General features: G+C 33.1%; 1 protein-coding gene across 1 annotated transcript in view; it reads left to right on the top strand.

Annotated features, from left to right (window-relative positions):
* The window catches only part of LOC119606056 (probable beta-hexosaminidase fdl), a 58,558-nt gene that overhangs the window by 19,234 nt on the left and 21,682 nt on the right, over positions 1-17,642 (top strand). The window lies entirely within an intron of this gene.

Raw genomic sequence — 17,642 nt, 5'->3', positions numbered from 1 at the left:
TTGGGATTTGTTTATTTATTAAAAATGCTGCATAATTTAAGGCTACAACTTTAAATAAAAAACATTGTTTGAATTAGTTGTTTTATTCATTTTTTAATTTGTTATTAAAATAAATATTTTAATGCATAATTTAAGGAGTTTTAATTTATTAAAAATGCTGCATACTTTGATGCTATGACCATAAAAAGTTCTGTTTCTGTTCTAATTCAATTCTTGTTCAGTTCTAGTTGAGTTCAAGTTTAGTTCTAGTTCAGTTCTTGTTCAGTTCTAGTTCGGTCCAAGAAAAGTTTTTTAAAGCGATTTTTATTTTTTCTATTTTTTGTGGTTAAAATTATGTAGTTAGGCTTGTTTTTTGCTTTAACTATATTTTCACTACAATTCATTTTTTATTCTACTTGTTTTAATTTGTCTGTCTATTTGCGTAGTAATTTGTCTAAGTATTATTTTTATGACTGACTGTGTGTCTGAGGATTTAAATGTCCTGTTGTCAGCTGGCGTGTCCAACGAATTCAAATCAAATAAACTATAATTTATAAAATGTTACAATAAAATGACATGAAACGGTGACTAAACTAAAGTTAAATTTAATGAAATTAAAGCATTTTTACGTTTTTTATTGCATACTTTGGGGAGATTAAATATTCTAACGCAAATTTTTGAAAATATTGTGGAACTATGAAAAAAATCATTTCATATTATAACTCGCCATACATTTTTTGAACATTTTCAAAATGTTTAGTTTTATAAATTGTTACTTTTTAATTCGTTTAACAATTAAATTCATTTATTTAAGTGCATACCTCAGGGGATATTTTGCGTATTGTAAACCTTTTTTTATTCGTTTTTAAATGGTGTTAACTTTTTAGGCCTTGTTGAATATTCAAAATCTTTAAAAATTAAATTAGTTAAAATTTAAAAAAGCTACAATAATCTGGAAGATTTTTATAAAACTTTTTTTATTGAACTGCAAATAAGATGTTGCATAAATCAAGGGACAGTTCTTTCTTAAAGAAATTTTTAATAGAACTGAACTAGAACTGACTAGAACTGAACTAGAACTGAGCTAGAACTGAACTAGAACTGAAATAGAACAGAACTAGAACTGAACTAGAACTGAACTAGAAACTGAACTAGAACTGAACTAGAACTGAACTAGAACTGAACTAGAACTGAAACTAGAACTGAACTAGAACTGAACTAGAACTGAACTAGAACTGAACTAGAACTGAACTAGAACTGAACTAGAACTGAACTGAACTAGAACTGAACTAGAACTGAACTAGAACTGAACTAGAACTGAACTAGAACTGAACTAGAACTGAACTAGAACTGAACTAGAACTGAACTAGAACTGAACTAGAACTGAACTAGAACTGAACTAGAACTAACTAGAACTGAACTAGAACTGAACTAGAACTGAACTAGAACTGAACTAGAACTGAACTAGAACTGAACTAGAACTGAACTAGAACTAGAACTAACTAGAACTGAAACTAGAAACTGAACTAGAAATGAAATAGAACTGAACTAGAACTGAACTAGAACTGAACTAGAACTGAACTAGAACTGAACTAGAACTGAACTAGAACTGAACTAGAACTGAACTAGAACTGAACTAGAACTGAACTAGAACTGAACTAGAACTGAACTAGAACTGAACTAGAACTGAACTAGAACTGAACTAGAACTGAACTAGAACTGAACTAGACCTGAAACTAGAACTGAACTAGAACTGAACGTAGAACTGAACTAGAACCTGAACTAGAACTGAACTAGACTGAACTAGAACTGAACTAGAACTGAACTAGAACTGAACTAGAACTGAACTAGAACGAACTAGAACTGACTAGAACTGAACTAGAACTGAACTAGAACTGAACTAGAACTGAACTAGAACTGAACTAGAACTGAACTAGAACTGAACTAGAACTGAACTAGAACTGACTAGAACTGAACTAGAACTGAACTAGAACTGAACTAGAACTGAACTAGAACTGAACTATAACTGAACTAGAACTGAACTAGAATTCTGAACTAGAACTGAACTAGAAACTGAACTAGAACTGAACTAGAACTGAACTAGAACTGAACTAGAACTGAAAAGAACTGAACTAGAACTGAACTAGAACTGAACTAGAACTGAACTAGAACTGAACTAGAACTGAACTAGAACTAAACTAGAACTGAACTAGAACTGAACTAGAACTGAACTAGAACTGAACTAGAACTGAACTAGAACTGAACTAGAACTAAACTAGAACTGAACTAGAACTGAACTAGAACTGAACTAGAACTGAACTAGAACTGAACTAGAACTGAACTAGACTGAACTAGAACTGAACTAGAACTGAACTAGAACTGAACTAGAACTGAACTAGAACTGAACTAGAACTGAACTAGAACTGAACTAGAACTGAACTAGAACTGAACTAGAACTGAACTAGAACTGAACTAGAACTGAACTAGAACTGAACTAGAACTGAACTAGAACTGAACTAGAACTGAACTAGAACTGAACTAGAACTGAACTAGAACTGAACTAGAACTGAACTAGAACTGAACTAGAACTGAACTAGAACTGAACTAGAACTGAACTAGAACTGAACTAGAACTGAACTAGAACTGAACTAGAACTGAACTAGAACTGAACTAGAACTGAACTAGAACTGAACTAGAACTGAACTAGAACTGAACTAGAACTGAACTAGAACTGAACTAGAACTGAACTAGAACTGAACTAGAACTGAACTAGAACTGAACTAGAACTGAACTAGAACTGAACTAGAACTGAACTAGAACTGAACTAGAACTGAACTAGAACTGAACTAGAACTGAACTAGAACTGAACTAGAACTGAACTAGAACTGAACTAGAATTGTACTAGAACTGAACTAGAACTGAACTAGAACTGATCTAGAACTGAACTAGAACTGAACTAGAACTGAACTAGAACTGAACTAGAACTGAACTAGAACTGAACTAGAACTGAACTAGAACTTAACTAGAACTTAACTAGAACTGAACTAGAACGGAACTAGAACTGAACTAGAACTGAACTAGAACTGAACTAGAACTGAACTAGAACTGAACTAGAACTGAACTAGATCTGAACTAGAACTGAACTAGATCTGAACTAGAACTGAACTAGAACTGAACTAGAACTAGAATTGAACTAGAACTGAACTAGAACTGAACTAGAACTGAACTAGAACTAGAATTGAACTAGAACTGAATTAGAACTGAACTAAAAAACTAACAAAAAATTCCATATTTTTAAAAATTAATATATATGTAAATAAATATTTTTTTTTAAATTTTAAAAAGTTTAAATACACTATAGTGAATCACAGTCGATTGTTTTGTTTTTTTTTTTTTTTTAATTCATATTTTTTAATATTTTATCTTTGTTATGACAATATTTTTTATTAATATTTTAACTAATGTGAAATAATTTAAAATAAATTAACTATTTATTGGAATTAATTAAATAGAAAAAAATATTCAAAAATTAAATAAAACAAAGCAAATTTTTAATAAAATTAATGGCAAACTTTGGGCTAAAATTATTTTCTTATGAAAAAATTGTGGCATATTTTAAAGTAGCGCTTAATTCATAAATTTATAGTTTTTTTGTTTGTAATTTAATTAAAATTATTTATTTTAATTTTATATATTTTTTTAATTAATTTTATAGCATACTTTTAGGTTTTTAAAAACTTCAATACTGTTTTATATTTTCTTTAAAAAAGGCACTTTATTTGATTTTATTTTTGATTTTTATATTTATTTGCACTTTCATTTTTCTTAAGCCATTATGCAATCACTGCATTTTCAAGGTTTTTATTAAATGTTTCCTTAATATTCTAGAATATATGTATGTGGCATGATGACACTGTGCGTGCAGTGTCATATTAAGAAAAAAGAAAACACTATTGTTACTGGCTAAGTTTGATCGAAAAACCTTAACAACAATCACTGACTAACTCTAAAGTGTAACTAACACACATGGCTATTGCGATGAGTTTCATTTTCAACTTTAAAGAATTTGTGGAAGTTTTTTTATACTGTTGTTGTTTTTATGTTTGCCTATATTAAGGCTAAATTAAAGACCTGCGCCTAAAAGCAAACACTAAAAGGCACTCCTCAGGTAATTGCACTTATTAACGATCAATACTCGAGTAAAAAGAAAAACACACAGAAATACACTCTTTAACTTTATTTACTAGAATTTAGTACAAATTCTTAGAATATTATTATTTTGCTGGTATTTGTATTAAGTTATAACAATGAAATTAATATTTATTCTGTTTTCTTTAATATTTAAAAATAATTTTAAAAATAAAATCCAAAAAAATAACCAACTAAGCCAAAGAAAGCTTTTAAACTACTTGAAATAACGTTGTTATATGTTTAACTATATGAACCGTTTATTTGAAAAATAGGGAGAGCACACACAACAAAAAGGCCACGTCCTTTCTGGCTAACGTTAAAAAATATTTTGAAATCTTTGTCTAGTAGTAACAACAGTCTAACTAACAACCTTTTCTATGTTGTTTTTATTTATTTCTATGCCTTAAAATATGCTAACACTGCTGCTCTGCTAGTATTCCATTTAACAAAGCACACACTCACACATTTACCGATTTACACAGACAGAGAGAGAGTGTTTTCTGCACTCTTCGCCTGTTTGTTATGCCACACTATTGAATGTTCAACCAAGTTTTGTGTGAAAACAATATGATGTGTAGCGTTCAGTAAGAAATTCGTTGTATACACACGTGCGCCAAAGTTTTACGTTATTTTTTGAATTTTTTCCCAACCAACACAAAACTACAAACTGACTTTTTTCAGCTTACTCTCACACACACACACACAGAACTAGACAAACTTGCAACACAAACTAACCAGTAAAGTTGAATTTAACTCATATAGAAAACAGCCAAAGAATAAAACATATATACAGTGGGACTAAACTAGAAGAAAATTCAGTTTGAGAGTTTAGAACGATGTTAAGATTTGTGTTTGAGTTTACTTGAACTGCGGAGTTAGGGTGTTGTTGTAACATTAACAATACTAGGTAAGGTTAGGTTGAAGGGACGTAATTCGTAAGAATTTTCCTATCCGTGTTCGTGAGGGATAATATCAGTCCCAAGATATTTGGATGTTATTTCGGCGAAAGCCCGACAATGGCAAACAAAGTGCTACAGACTTTCTCTGTCCTCTCTATATTCGTTTGAATCCGCACGTCCAATTTTGTATATCTGTGACGTAATCCTGTTTGTCCACTCATAATATGTACCATTATATTAATCACTTCCAACATATTTGGACCTTATTTCGGCGAAAGCCTGACAATTGCAAACAAAGTGTTCTAGAGTTTTACTGTCCTTTCTTTTGTATAGCTGTGCCCGTAGTCCTGTGTATCCACTCAGAATACGTACCTTCATATTAATCTCAGAGTTGCTCATTTTGAGGAGGCTTCTCGTTCTGCTCTCGTTAGGGTCACCCCATAGGATCTTTGTGGTTCTACCCACCGATTCATTATTCCAAGAGGCCATATGGATTTCTCTCAGCCATTTTTCAAATGGTTATGCGTTTGTCAGGTTAACTACCTCGAGCTCTCTTCCCTTTAAAGCTATTACATTCACTCTTTCATTGCCGATTACTTCCGAGTGGCCTGATACCCATATGATGTAAACCTTACCTCTGGGAAAGTATTCGGTTAGAGCTTTTTTACAATCCCATAAGGTCTTAGATTTAACTTTATCATCTGATATTGCCTTAATTGCCTTCTGGCTGTTGGTAAATATGTTAAGCCCTGTGGGCGCTATATTATAATCCAATTATTGCTCTGACTTCTGCCTGGAAGCTAGTGTTGTGATTAGGTAAACGTTGGTATATTTCCGTTTCTAGGTCTTCGATATAGAACCCTAGACCCGCTTTGTCCCCCCAATTTAGAGCCATAGGTATAGCAGGGGATTCCTACGGGTATGTGTTCTAATGTTCCGCTTGATCAAGACATTCTTCAAAGTTTACGATATATTGAATATCTGGTATGTGATCGGACCTTTTTTGAACAGTTTGCTTAATCAATAATACTATATTAATGGATTTGTCGTTAGTTGGGCAATTTGACTCCAAGCTGAGCATAAATCGAGGATGATATGGTGAATGCAGAAGACTTGGATTATGCTTGTTGCTCCATCTTGATAACTCTTGATAGCCGCGGCACGTTTGGTTCTGAGCAAGGCCAATCTATACAAGATAAAGTCACTGACAAATTTCGGCTGTGAGAATGTTTCGTACTATATAGATCCTTGTGCCAGCTATGTATGGTACACGAACTTTGAATGTGATCTTTAAACGTTAAATTTACACCCTGTGACACCCCCGGGAGAATAAGTGTGTCGTATGTTGTTCTCTTATGTCGGATGAATGAGAAGTGTGCTGGGTTGAATGATGATGGATGAAAGGTATCATATAGGTATCATCTTCCTTGTCCAGATATGTTCAGAGTAAACTCTGTTCATAACAGAATTAACACAGTATGTCACTGTGAGTAGAACAAAGTATCGGCTTATTTGATGGCTTTGTACTTCGATCTACCGGTTACTTCTCTAGGTACTGTTGCCGAATCAACAGAGGTCATCCCATCTGTGTGGTTGTAAACATAAGTGATGTTTTTCATCTCTCTACAATAGGGAGATAAGCTAAGATAATTTATCATCCGTCTCTTTTCATTATTGGACATTGTAGATTGCAGAATATCCTGAAAGAATGTAAGGTTTCTGACATTGTCTAAGTCTTTTACAAGTGCTCATGCTTGTTGTGATAATCTGAGCAAATGTTTACTTTTCTGAGCAATTTATAATGCCTCGTGATGTTGAAAAAATCTAGTCCGAAGATCTTGAAATGTAAACAAGGATTATTTACGTATTATTTAAAGTCTAAAGAGGTCAAATCCCAGCTCTGAATCGTGCAATTGACATCGGAAAGACAGCTGATAACACGATTACCGAACTCAATGAGTAAAAGATCGATTGTTTGATATGACAAGGAGTGCCAACTTGATGGAAAATAATTCATGTTCGTACGATCTATTTCACCACATAGAAAGATTATAATCATTACTCTCTAGTGTTGACCGTTGACTTAAAAATCCACACCAAAGTTTTACTATCTTTAACTTTTGACAGTGACACAGACCCGAATATTTTGGTTTCTTGACTTATAATTTTCTTTCCGAATTCGATGTCCGATTGGCACTTCTATTAGGGCCAAATGAAGATCGTTTGTGCTCAATTGCTATAGCGAACTACCGAAATCGTTAAGATAGCTGATTATGATCACCGGCAAAAAACATGTTAAATGTTCTGCCAGATTAGAGCTTCTATAAGGACCAACCTGAGAAGCCGTAACGCAGGGGATGATTGATTACCATCAATTGCTGAGTCAATTGCAGTTCTCATCATGTTGATGCATGAAAAACCAAGTTCTTGAGATCAATGTCGAGCCAATGTTCATAAATTGAGCTGAACTCTTTCGAACTTATGGCAAACACATCCAAAAATCAATATAATCTTTGTGAACGCATTGGCTTTTCGACAATGGCGTCCGAGATTTCCTGTCCCTAGTCCGATTGGATTCACAATAAGAAATAAACTGAGGAACTGAACTGGGTTGAGATTAATGCCGAGTCGACGTTTATGAATTGAGTTGTAGACTTTCGATCACAGCAGTCACATTCTCAGACACTCTCACGTATTTGCGCAATCTTACGTACTTAGAAATTACTCGTGGGGTGCTTCATTACGGTTCAATCTGTAACATTCTTTTTAACTCAACCAATCAATAGTCAATATTATCTTCAGGTTGTGTTTAACTCACAAACATTAAACTTAAGAAATATATCTTTGTTTTTCTTGTGGATTTTCTGATTCTCAGACTCGGCAATTTTGTTCGTTATCATAACGGACAAATTCGATGTCCGATTGGAGCTTTTATAAGGACTACATTCAGAAGCCATAACGAAGTGGTTGGTAGTTTTCCTTCCTTTCTTGTATCACATCATGTTGTCATGGACGCTGATATGAAAATGGCCCTCGTTAGAACAGATGATTATTTTTGTCAAATTTGATATCCGATTGGACTTCCTAGAAGGACCAACATGAAAAGACGAAGCTTGAGGTGAATGTGTTCCTTTGTTTTAAACGTGAGAGAGATGATTTGTGCAGTTCAGAAGTGGTGATTTTGACAGGGATGACAAATATCAACCAGGACAATCAGAAAAGTTTAACGACCAAGAATTTAAGGCATGCATATTGTTGTCAAACAGAACTAGATCTTGCAACATCGAAAGCAGGGAAATTGAAGACGGAAGACCTTGAAAGACGATTGAAATAATTTTTGGATTGAATCATTATCATTATCGAAACAAATCGACACCAACGCGAAATATCCATGGCGTTAAAGTTATGCTTTGTATTTGTTCGGAACAAAGGGCTACTCTCTATTAAGAGCGGCTGAAATCTGACCAAACTATTATAGGAAAACTGTACCGAATGCAAACGATTCGTTTGAAGCGAGAATTGGCCGAAAATCGCTCAAAATATGCGGTCAGATATGAAGGCGTAGTACCATCATAACAACTCTCGGTACCAACATAACTCTCGGTTTATTTTCGATGTATACCCCACAATTTGGGATGTGCGGCATTTTAGAACAGCTTATCCAAAATTGACATCCAATCTTGGCCTCAAAAGATGAGCTGTTCAAAAGAAATCCCAACATTTTAAGTTATACCCCTAGTATATCAAATGAAAGTTATTGCCATAACCTTTCCAAAGAAGTTTACTAAAACGTTTGCAGTAAAAAAATATAAAAAAAACTTTCTTGATCCACTGTTCAAAATGTTAACAACAATTTTGCAACAACAACATACAACCGTTAACAAAAAGGTTTCCTGTTGTTGCTGCTTCTGGTTTTTGCAGTTGTTTTTGTCTATAATTTTCCTTTTTGTATTTTAGCTTTCTTTAAACCTTTGTTTGTGTATATATTTTTAGTTTTCTTTTTGTTATTGTCTTTAACGTACTAGTAGTGCTGCAAATGATGTTCGCCTGGTTTTGGTATCATTTAAAATATAAAATGAATAATTTTTTTTTGTTTGAATAAACAAAACGTTATTTTTCACATCGTAGGGGTCAACTCATGTTTGAAAAAAGAAGAATTGAAAGCGATTGCAATTCTATGGAATATTCTGAATCGATTTACTATATAGGAAATCTGTCAGATTAGTATGCTCTATTACCTCTAATTGTTTACAAAATATATGCGTTTGAAAATATAAAAAGTTATAGACCTAGTTCCTTTCCTTGCATTTTTGAACGAGATGGTTCACTAACGCTTGTCCGGGGACTTTCCGGTGTTCTTTAATTTATTTCTTACAAGAGCCTAATATATTTCCACCGACCGACTCGCTAGAAATATCTTAGCCTAAAGACTTGCCTAATGACTAGTCTATGGAATAGTTTATTGACTGGACTGTTAACTATTCTTGGACCTAGCCTAATGACTATTTTTGGGACTAGTCTGTTGATAAGTCTATGGACTAGTCTATTGTGTAGTCTATATTGACTAATCTATGGACTAGTCTATTTACTAGTCGGCGGTCTAGATTATCGATGAGTCTATACTCTATTGACTAATCTATAAACCCATTAATGAACTAATGTATTGTTTAATCTGTTGGCAACCATTGGGAAAAAAACTGATTTATTATAATCAGAATCATAAAGTAGGATTTTCATTCATAGCAATGACATTGGAGGCTTACCACGCTCGCTTACAAATAAGGAGTTAGGTAAGCACTTTATGTCAATCTAAAAAGTAAGTACTTACATAATATGTTATTTGTTAGTTATTATTAGACTCCTTCAAAGTAATGCAGTCGGTAAGTACAAGTAAGTACAAGTCAAGGCGTTAGAAGAGGTGAGAAGGGTAAAGAGAAATGAAAGAGTTTAAAAACTTATACAGACACCGCTGTGGTGCAGTTAAGAGTAACTATTGCCGAACCAATTGTATTGCCTGATATAGACGTTAAGGCAATCTAGCCTTATTGCAGATAACTCTAACAAAATGATCATTGTCCCTTTCGAACAATAAGTCGTGCGTTTTTTCCAGTTCTTTGGAATACAGTTGCCATTGGAATCCCCGTATCCACATAACCATGTTAGTACGACTGTTGAGCAGCTCGATGTCTGGTAAAAATTTGTATGTCTTTATTTGATATCCTGTTCTTATGCCTCAAATGTCATTCATTCTGAACTTATACCCTTGGTTAAGGTATAGTGTCTGATACAGGCATTGAAGTGATCTATCCCTTTGCCGGATAACTCTGACAAGTCATTAAAGATCAATATTTAGTGCAAAGTGATCAGTGTCCCTATCGCACATTAAGCCGCCTACTTTTGTCAGTTCATCATAAGGATCGAGCCTCATTTGAACCTATCCCCCATACAAAGTCCTCTTCAGAAAATGACTTGATGGTCAAAATTCACTAATATCATGATAATATTATATATAAATAACTAATGTGGACGTTAATCCCTCTAACAAAAGTTAAAGGGATACGACCATATTAACCTCCTTCCCCCGTATAAGCCCTCATTTAGAAAATGCCCTTTTTGTCAACAAATTGTTATAATATTTCTGAATTAAGGTGAAAATTGTATTAAAAGCATTATTATTAACCAACTATCAAAATTTGTAACATAATCACTGGTGTAGGGTATAATATGGTCGGCCATACCCGTCTATAAATTTTTACTTGTTTTTTATACCTTGTTGCATTTATGATCTGTACATTTTTGTTATTATTGTCTTTCAGTTGTAGTAGTGCCTGTATATCTCATAAATTATTTTACTCAACATTTGTATACTTTTATACTCATTCACATGTACATTAACACAAATACAGACAAATCATTAGAAACATTGGGTGGGATGTGTAAATAAATTGTACCAAATATATAAATTGTACCTAAAGATGACAGAATCGTAATGGAGAATGATTAACTATATATCATTCTATAAAGCTAACAAATAACTGTTCAATTCACAATGGATGTTGTAGCGTTGTAAATAATAAAATAATTACGACATACAACGCTACGAAGCTTATTGTGAGTTGGGCAAATGTATTTATTTCGATGAAATTTCAGAGTTTTGTTTATAAGATCTGAAATGTGATTCCTAAGTTGTATTGTTTTTTCCAAATAATAATTGGAGATAGTACATTTTTCATTTGAATCGTACCAAAACCAAAAATAGTTACAATTGTGCAACACACTTTTCCTAAAAAATGCCTTAGTGGTGTGCACGTTTTAGCGAATGTGTGCTGCACAGAGTGGTAGAAGGTGTTTAGTACAAGGACCTTTGAGTATATATGGGTATTTTTAAACGTTTGTGTGTTTTCTTTTGCTGTTGTTGCTCATTTTATTGTGAATTTAGTTTTTTGTTATTTTTTTTATTGCTTTTTATTGTTATAACTTATATTGTAAATATTGTTTTGTTGCAATCTATAATGTAAAGCATACACGTATAAGAGAGTTAAAAAATATTTATTATATGAATACTACATACTACTACGTTTTTTTTATTATTTCATGTTGATATTTATACAACAACATTTATTGTAGTTGTACAACAAGAAATCCCCTGAAGATTTTTTCTATTATTTAGATAATAGATAATTATTTGAAAGAAAATATGAACAGCTCAAAAAAGTGGTAGTACTTGGTAGTTTTAATAGGGTTACACAAAGAATTTGGAAAATTTTTGATTCTTAATTGTGACTAGTCAATGAATGACTAATCTACTGACTATGCAGAAGTCCATTGACTAGTATTCCGTCTAATCTATTGACAAATTTATAGACTTTTCTATGTATTATTGATTAGACTTTTGACTTGTCTATAGACTACCCTAGTATCTAATCTATTGACTAGTTTATTGACTAAACTATTACCTAGCTTATGGACTTACCTATGAACTAGTCTGTTGATAAGTCTATAGATCTTTCTAGGTACTCTTGATTAGACTATTGACTAGCCTATGGACTACTACTAGTCCGTTGACAAGTCTATATACATTTCCAGGTACTATAGTCTATGAACTAATCTTTGGACTAGTTTTGTAACTATCTTATGGACTTGCCTATGAACTAGTCTATTGACTGGTCTACGAAATAGTCTATGAACTAATCTGTAGATGTTTCCAATGTTTCCAGACTAATCTATTGACAAGCCTATAGGCTTTTCTATGTACTATTTATTAGTCTTTTGACTAGTCTATTGACCACTCTATTTCCTATTGTCTAGTCTATTGACTATTCACTGTTCTAATGAATAGTTTATGAATTAGTCATCTGACTAGTCTATTTAGTAGTCTATGGACTAGCTCTAGGACCTAGTCTGTGGACTAGTCCATTGACCAGTCTATTGACAAGTCTATATACTTTTCTAGGTACTATGGACTAGTCTATTGACTAGTCATGCTACTATTATATAGACTTGCCTATAAATTAGTATTTTAATTATCCTATTGATTGGTACACGGAATAGTCTATGAACTAGTCTATTAACAAGTCTAGAGACTAGTTTATTTACAAGTTTCTTGTCTAGCCTATGGACTTGTCTTATGACTAGCCTATGTACAAGCACATGAACTAGTCTACCGACCAGTCAATTCTATTCTATTGACTGGTCTAAGGAATAGTCTACCGACAAGTCTATAGACTTTTAAAGGTACTGTTGATTAGTCTATTGACTAGTCTGTGGACTATTCTATGAACTAGTCTATTGTCTAGTTTATTGACTAGTCCTTTGGAATAGCCCATGTACTTGTCTATGAACTAGCCCATTGACCAGTCCAATGACTAGTGGATTTGTCTAGTCTATGGACTAGTCTATTGACTAGTTTATTGACTACTCTATGGTCTAGTCTATGGACTAGCCTATGGTCTAGTCTTTGGATTAGTCTATGGTCCGGTCTGTGGTCTATTGTCTATGGTCTAGTCTGTAGACTAGTCTATTTACTGTCTATGAACGAATCTATTCTCTAGACTTTTCACTATTTTGTAGTCTATGGACTAGTCTATGGTCTGGTCTATGGACTAGTCTATTGACTAGCCAATGGACTAGTCTATTAACTAGTTTATTGACTACTCTATGGTCTGGTCTTTTGACCAGTCTATGGTCTGGTCTATGGTCTAGTCTATGGTCTAGTCTACGGTCTTGTCTATGGTCTAGCATATGGTATTGTCTATGGTCTAGTCTATGGTCAAGTCTAAGGTCTAGTCTATGGTCTAATCTATGGTGTAGTCTATGGACTAGTCTATGGTCTGGTCTATGGACTAGTCTATTGACTAGCCAATGGACTAGTCTATTAACTAGTTTATTGACTACTCTATGGTCTGGTCTTTTGACCAGTCTATGGTCTGGTCTATGGTCTAGTCTATGGTCTAGTCTATGGTCTAGTCTATGGTCTAGTCTATGGACTAGTCTATGGTCTAGTCTGTAGACTAGTATATTTACTGTCTATGAACGAGTCTATTGTCTGGACTTTTCACTTGTTTGTAGTCTTTAGAGCAGACTATGGTCTGGTATTTGGTCAAGTCTATGGACTAGTCTATGGTCTAGTCTATGGTCTAGTCTATGGTCTAGTCTACGGTCTTGTCTATGGTCTAGAATATGGTATATGGTCTAGTCTATGGTCTAGTCTATGGACTAGTCTATGGTCTAGTCTGTAGACTAGTATATTTACTGTCTATGAACGAGTCTATTGTCTGGACTTTTCACTTGTTTGTAGTCTTTAGACCAGACTATGGTCTGGTATTTGGTCAAGTCTATGGACTAGTCTATGGTCTAGTCTATGGTCTAGTCTATGGTCTAGTCTACGGTCTTGTCTATGGTCTAGAATATGGTATTGTCTATGGTCTTGCCTATGGTCTAGTCTATTGTGTAGTCTATTGTGTAGTCTAGTCTGGACTTTTCACTTGTTTGTAGTCTTTAGACCAGACTATGGTCTGATATTTGGTCAAGTCTATGGACTAGTCTATGGTCTAGTCTATGGTCTAGTCTACGGTCTTGTCTATGGTCTAGAATATTGTATTGTCTATGATCTTGTCTATGGTCTAGTCTATTGTGTAGTCTGCGGTCTAGCCTATGGCCTAGTCTATGGTCTAGTCTATGGTCTAGTCTATGGTCTAGTCTATGGTCTAGTCTATGGTCTAGTCTATGGTCTAGTCTATGGTCTAGTCTATGGTCTAGTCTATGGTCTAGTCTATGGTCTAGTCTATGGTCTAGTCTATGGTCTAGTCTATGGTCTAGTCTATGGTCTAGTCTATGGTCTAGTCTATGGTCTAGTCTATGGTCTAGTCTATGGTCTAGTCTATGGTCTAGTCTATGGTCTAGTCTATGGTCTAGTCTATGGTCTAGTCTATGGTCTAGAATATGGTCTAGCCTATGGTCTTGTCTATGGTCTAGTCTATTGTCTAGTCTATGGCCTAGCCTATGGTCTAGTCTATGGTCTAGTCTATGGTATAGTCTAAGGTATAGTCTATGGTCTAATCTATGGTCTAGTTTATGGTCTAGTCTATGGTCGGCTCTATGGTCTAGCCTATGGTCTAATCTATGGTCTTGTTTATGGTCTTGTCTATGTTCTTGTCTATGGTCTAGTCTATGGTCTAGTCTATGGTCTAGTCTATTGTCTAGTCTATTGTCTAGTCTATGGTCTAGTCTATGGTCTAGTCTATGGTCTAGTCTATGGTCTAGTCTATGGTCTAGTCTATTGTCTAGTCTATTGTCTAGTCTATGGTCTAGTCTATGGTCTAGTCTATGGTCTAGTCTATGGTCTAGTCTATGGTCTAGTCTATGGTCTAGTCTATGGTCTAGTCTATGGTCTAGTCTATGGTCTAGTCTATGGTCTAGTCTATGGTCTAGTCTATGGTCTAGTCTATGGTCTAGTCTATGGTCTAGTCTATGGTCTAGTCTATGGTCTAGTCTATGGTCAAGTCTATGGTGTAGTCTATGGTCTAGTCTATGGTCTAGCCTATGGTCTAATCTATGGTCTTGTCTATGGTCTTGTCTATGTTCTTGTCTATGGTCTAGTCTATGGTCTAGTCTATGGTCTAGTCTATGGTCTAGTCTATGGTCTAGTCTATGGTCTAGTCTATGGTCTAGTCTATGGTCTAGTCTATGGTCTAGTCTATGGTCAAGTCTATGGTGTAGTCTATGGTATAGTCTAGTCTATGGTCTAGTCTATGGTCTAGTCTGTAGTCTAGTCTATAGTCTAGCCTGTAGACTAGCCTATTTAATGTCCATGAACGAGTCTATTGTCTAGACTTTTCACTAGTTTTTTGACTAGTCTATTGACTACTTAGTCTATAAACTTTTATATGCATTATTGATTATTCTATTGCCTAGTCTATGAACAAGTCTATTGACTAGTCTATTGATTCCTCTATAGATTAGTTTATTGTTTAGCATAAAGACTAGTCTATTAACTAGTTTATTAACTGACTAATCTAGGGACTAGTGTAAAGACTAGTCTTTGAACCACTCTAATGTGGCATAGCTGTTTATAGCTATTATATTGACATTCATTTTCATTGAGTGGGTGAGAAAAATAGCACTGATCATAAATATATTTTTAATTTCTAAAGTTTGCAACAGATGATTTCTATTTTTAATCGTTTAAAAAGTTTGTCCTTAAGTATTAAACTGAGATCAACATGGTTTTTATTCAAACTGTAAAAATTTCTTTAATTTTATTAAAAAATATATATTTCTTCTATTTCTGTAATCCAAACTGTAATAATTTTTTAGAAAAAATATAATTTTAATCATTTTTACCTTGTATTAGGCTTGTTAATTGTTTTATTTTCTTTTTGTTGTCTTCTTTTATTATGAACTACAAAACAAAATTGTTAAAAAATGGGTTCATTGAATGAATACAGAAGGGATAACATGTCTTTAGTAGCTAAACAATTGTATGTTTTTTGCATACACTATTTTTTATACAAATGAAAATTTTAATAAATTTTACTACCAAGAATGTGTGGCAGAGGTCTATAGATAGATGAATAGATTACTAACTAGATTTCTGAAAAAAGACATTAAACTTGTAATAGTTATTCAAACATATTATTAAAGATTTGTTTAAATTTCAACGATTTATGTATGTGGAAAAAATGCCTTGAAGTTATTTAGTTTAACCAATTTTTAAGATTTTCTTTAACTTGAAACTGTGTAGGTGGTAAATAGGCCGCATGGTTGTATGAGTAATATTGTTTCTATTTATATATATTTAATATCACGTATACGTCATGTATTAAACTATTATTGTTACTATTTTTGAAATCGACCTAAATCGTTTAGAAATTGATAAACAATAGTTATTAACAAAACAATTGTACGTCATCAATATAACTGTTAAATATTAGTTAACTTTAACTATATAACTAACGAACAATTGGAAAACATTTATAAAACAAGTTCTATAAATAATTGTAGAAGTTTTTGGGAAAGGCTGATGTTTTAGCTTTTTCAGACTAACTAATTCAATTCTAATTTCATTGATTAAACGTCAATCTGGTGAATTGGATTACTTGTTGGATTCTTGAATTGTATAAAATATTGTTAATCTAAACCCTTTAAGATATGATATCCTTTGCCAACGATTATAGATTATAATTTAGATTATCGACATAAGAAAATCTGCCTATAAAAGGCATAGCTCCTGTAAGCAGAATGAAAACTGTTATACTGTTCTTTATATATATGTTTCTATGCTTATCCTTTCCCTTATAGAAGACATAGCAAGTTCTTATCTAAAAGCTAGCGTTTGTTTCTGTGCATTTTTTTAATAATTGACGCCTTTGAATTGGCAAAGAAATACTTTTTTTCTTATTAATAAATGTTTCATTTTCAAATTATTATTTGTGGTAATTTTTCTTTATTGACCTTAACATGAACTCTATCTTCACCTGCTATCTAGTCTGTATCTTGTCTATTTGTATCGATTTCTTTTTGTGTGTGAATTTCTTTTATACTAAACAATAATAATACACATTTATTTTTTTTTCATTCAATTAATTATAATTAAGCTTTAAAATCGATTTTTTTCTCTCATTTTTTTTTTTACACAAAAGTTAGAAAAGTTGGTGTGAATAATGTAATTGGTTACAAAGGAAATCAAACAGAAATCAAGGTTTTAAGTTTGATTTTATATTAGGGTAAAGGTAAGCACTATGGATTGGTCTATAGGTTATTCTATGGACAAGTCCATTGACTAGTCTATGAACTAGTATATTAACTATTCCAAGGACTAGTCTATTGACTATTCTATGGACTAGTCTATAGGCTAGCCTATAGATTATTTGACTATTGGGCAGTATATTGACTATTCTATAACTTGGGCTAGGTTACTGACTAGTCTATTGACTATTCTAGTCCATAGAATCTATCTATCTATCTATCTATCTATCTATCTATCTATCTATCTATCTTATCTATCTATCTATCTATCTATCTATCTATCTATCTATCTATCTATCTATCTATCTATCTATCTATCTATCTATC

Source organism: Lucilia sericata, unplaced genomic scaffold (genome assembly GCF_015586225.1).
Source record: "Lucilia sericata isolate MDLA Ls3-8-SP2 unplaced genomic scaffold, ASM1558622v1 Contig000550F_arrow, whole genome shotgun sequence".
Lineage (NCBI taxonomy): Eukaryota > Metazoa > Arthropoda > Insecta > Diptera > Calliphoridae > Lucilia > Lucilia sericata.
The sequence above is the reverse complement of the archived record's forward strand: the minus strand, read 5'-3'. Positions and strand labels throughout refer to the sequence as shown.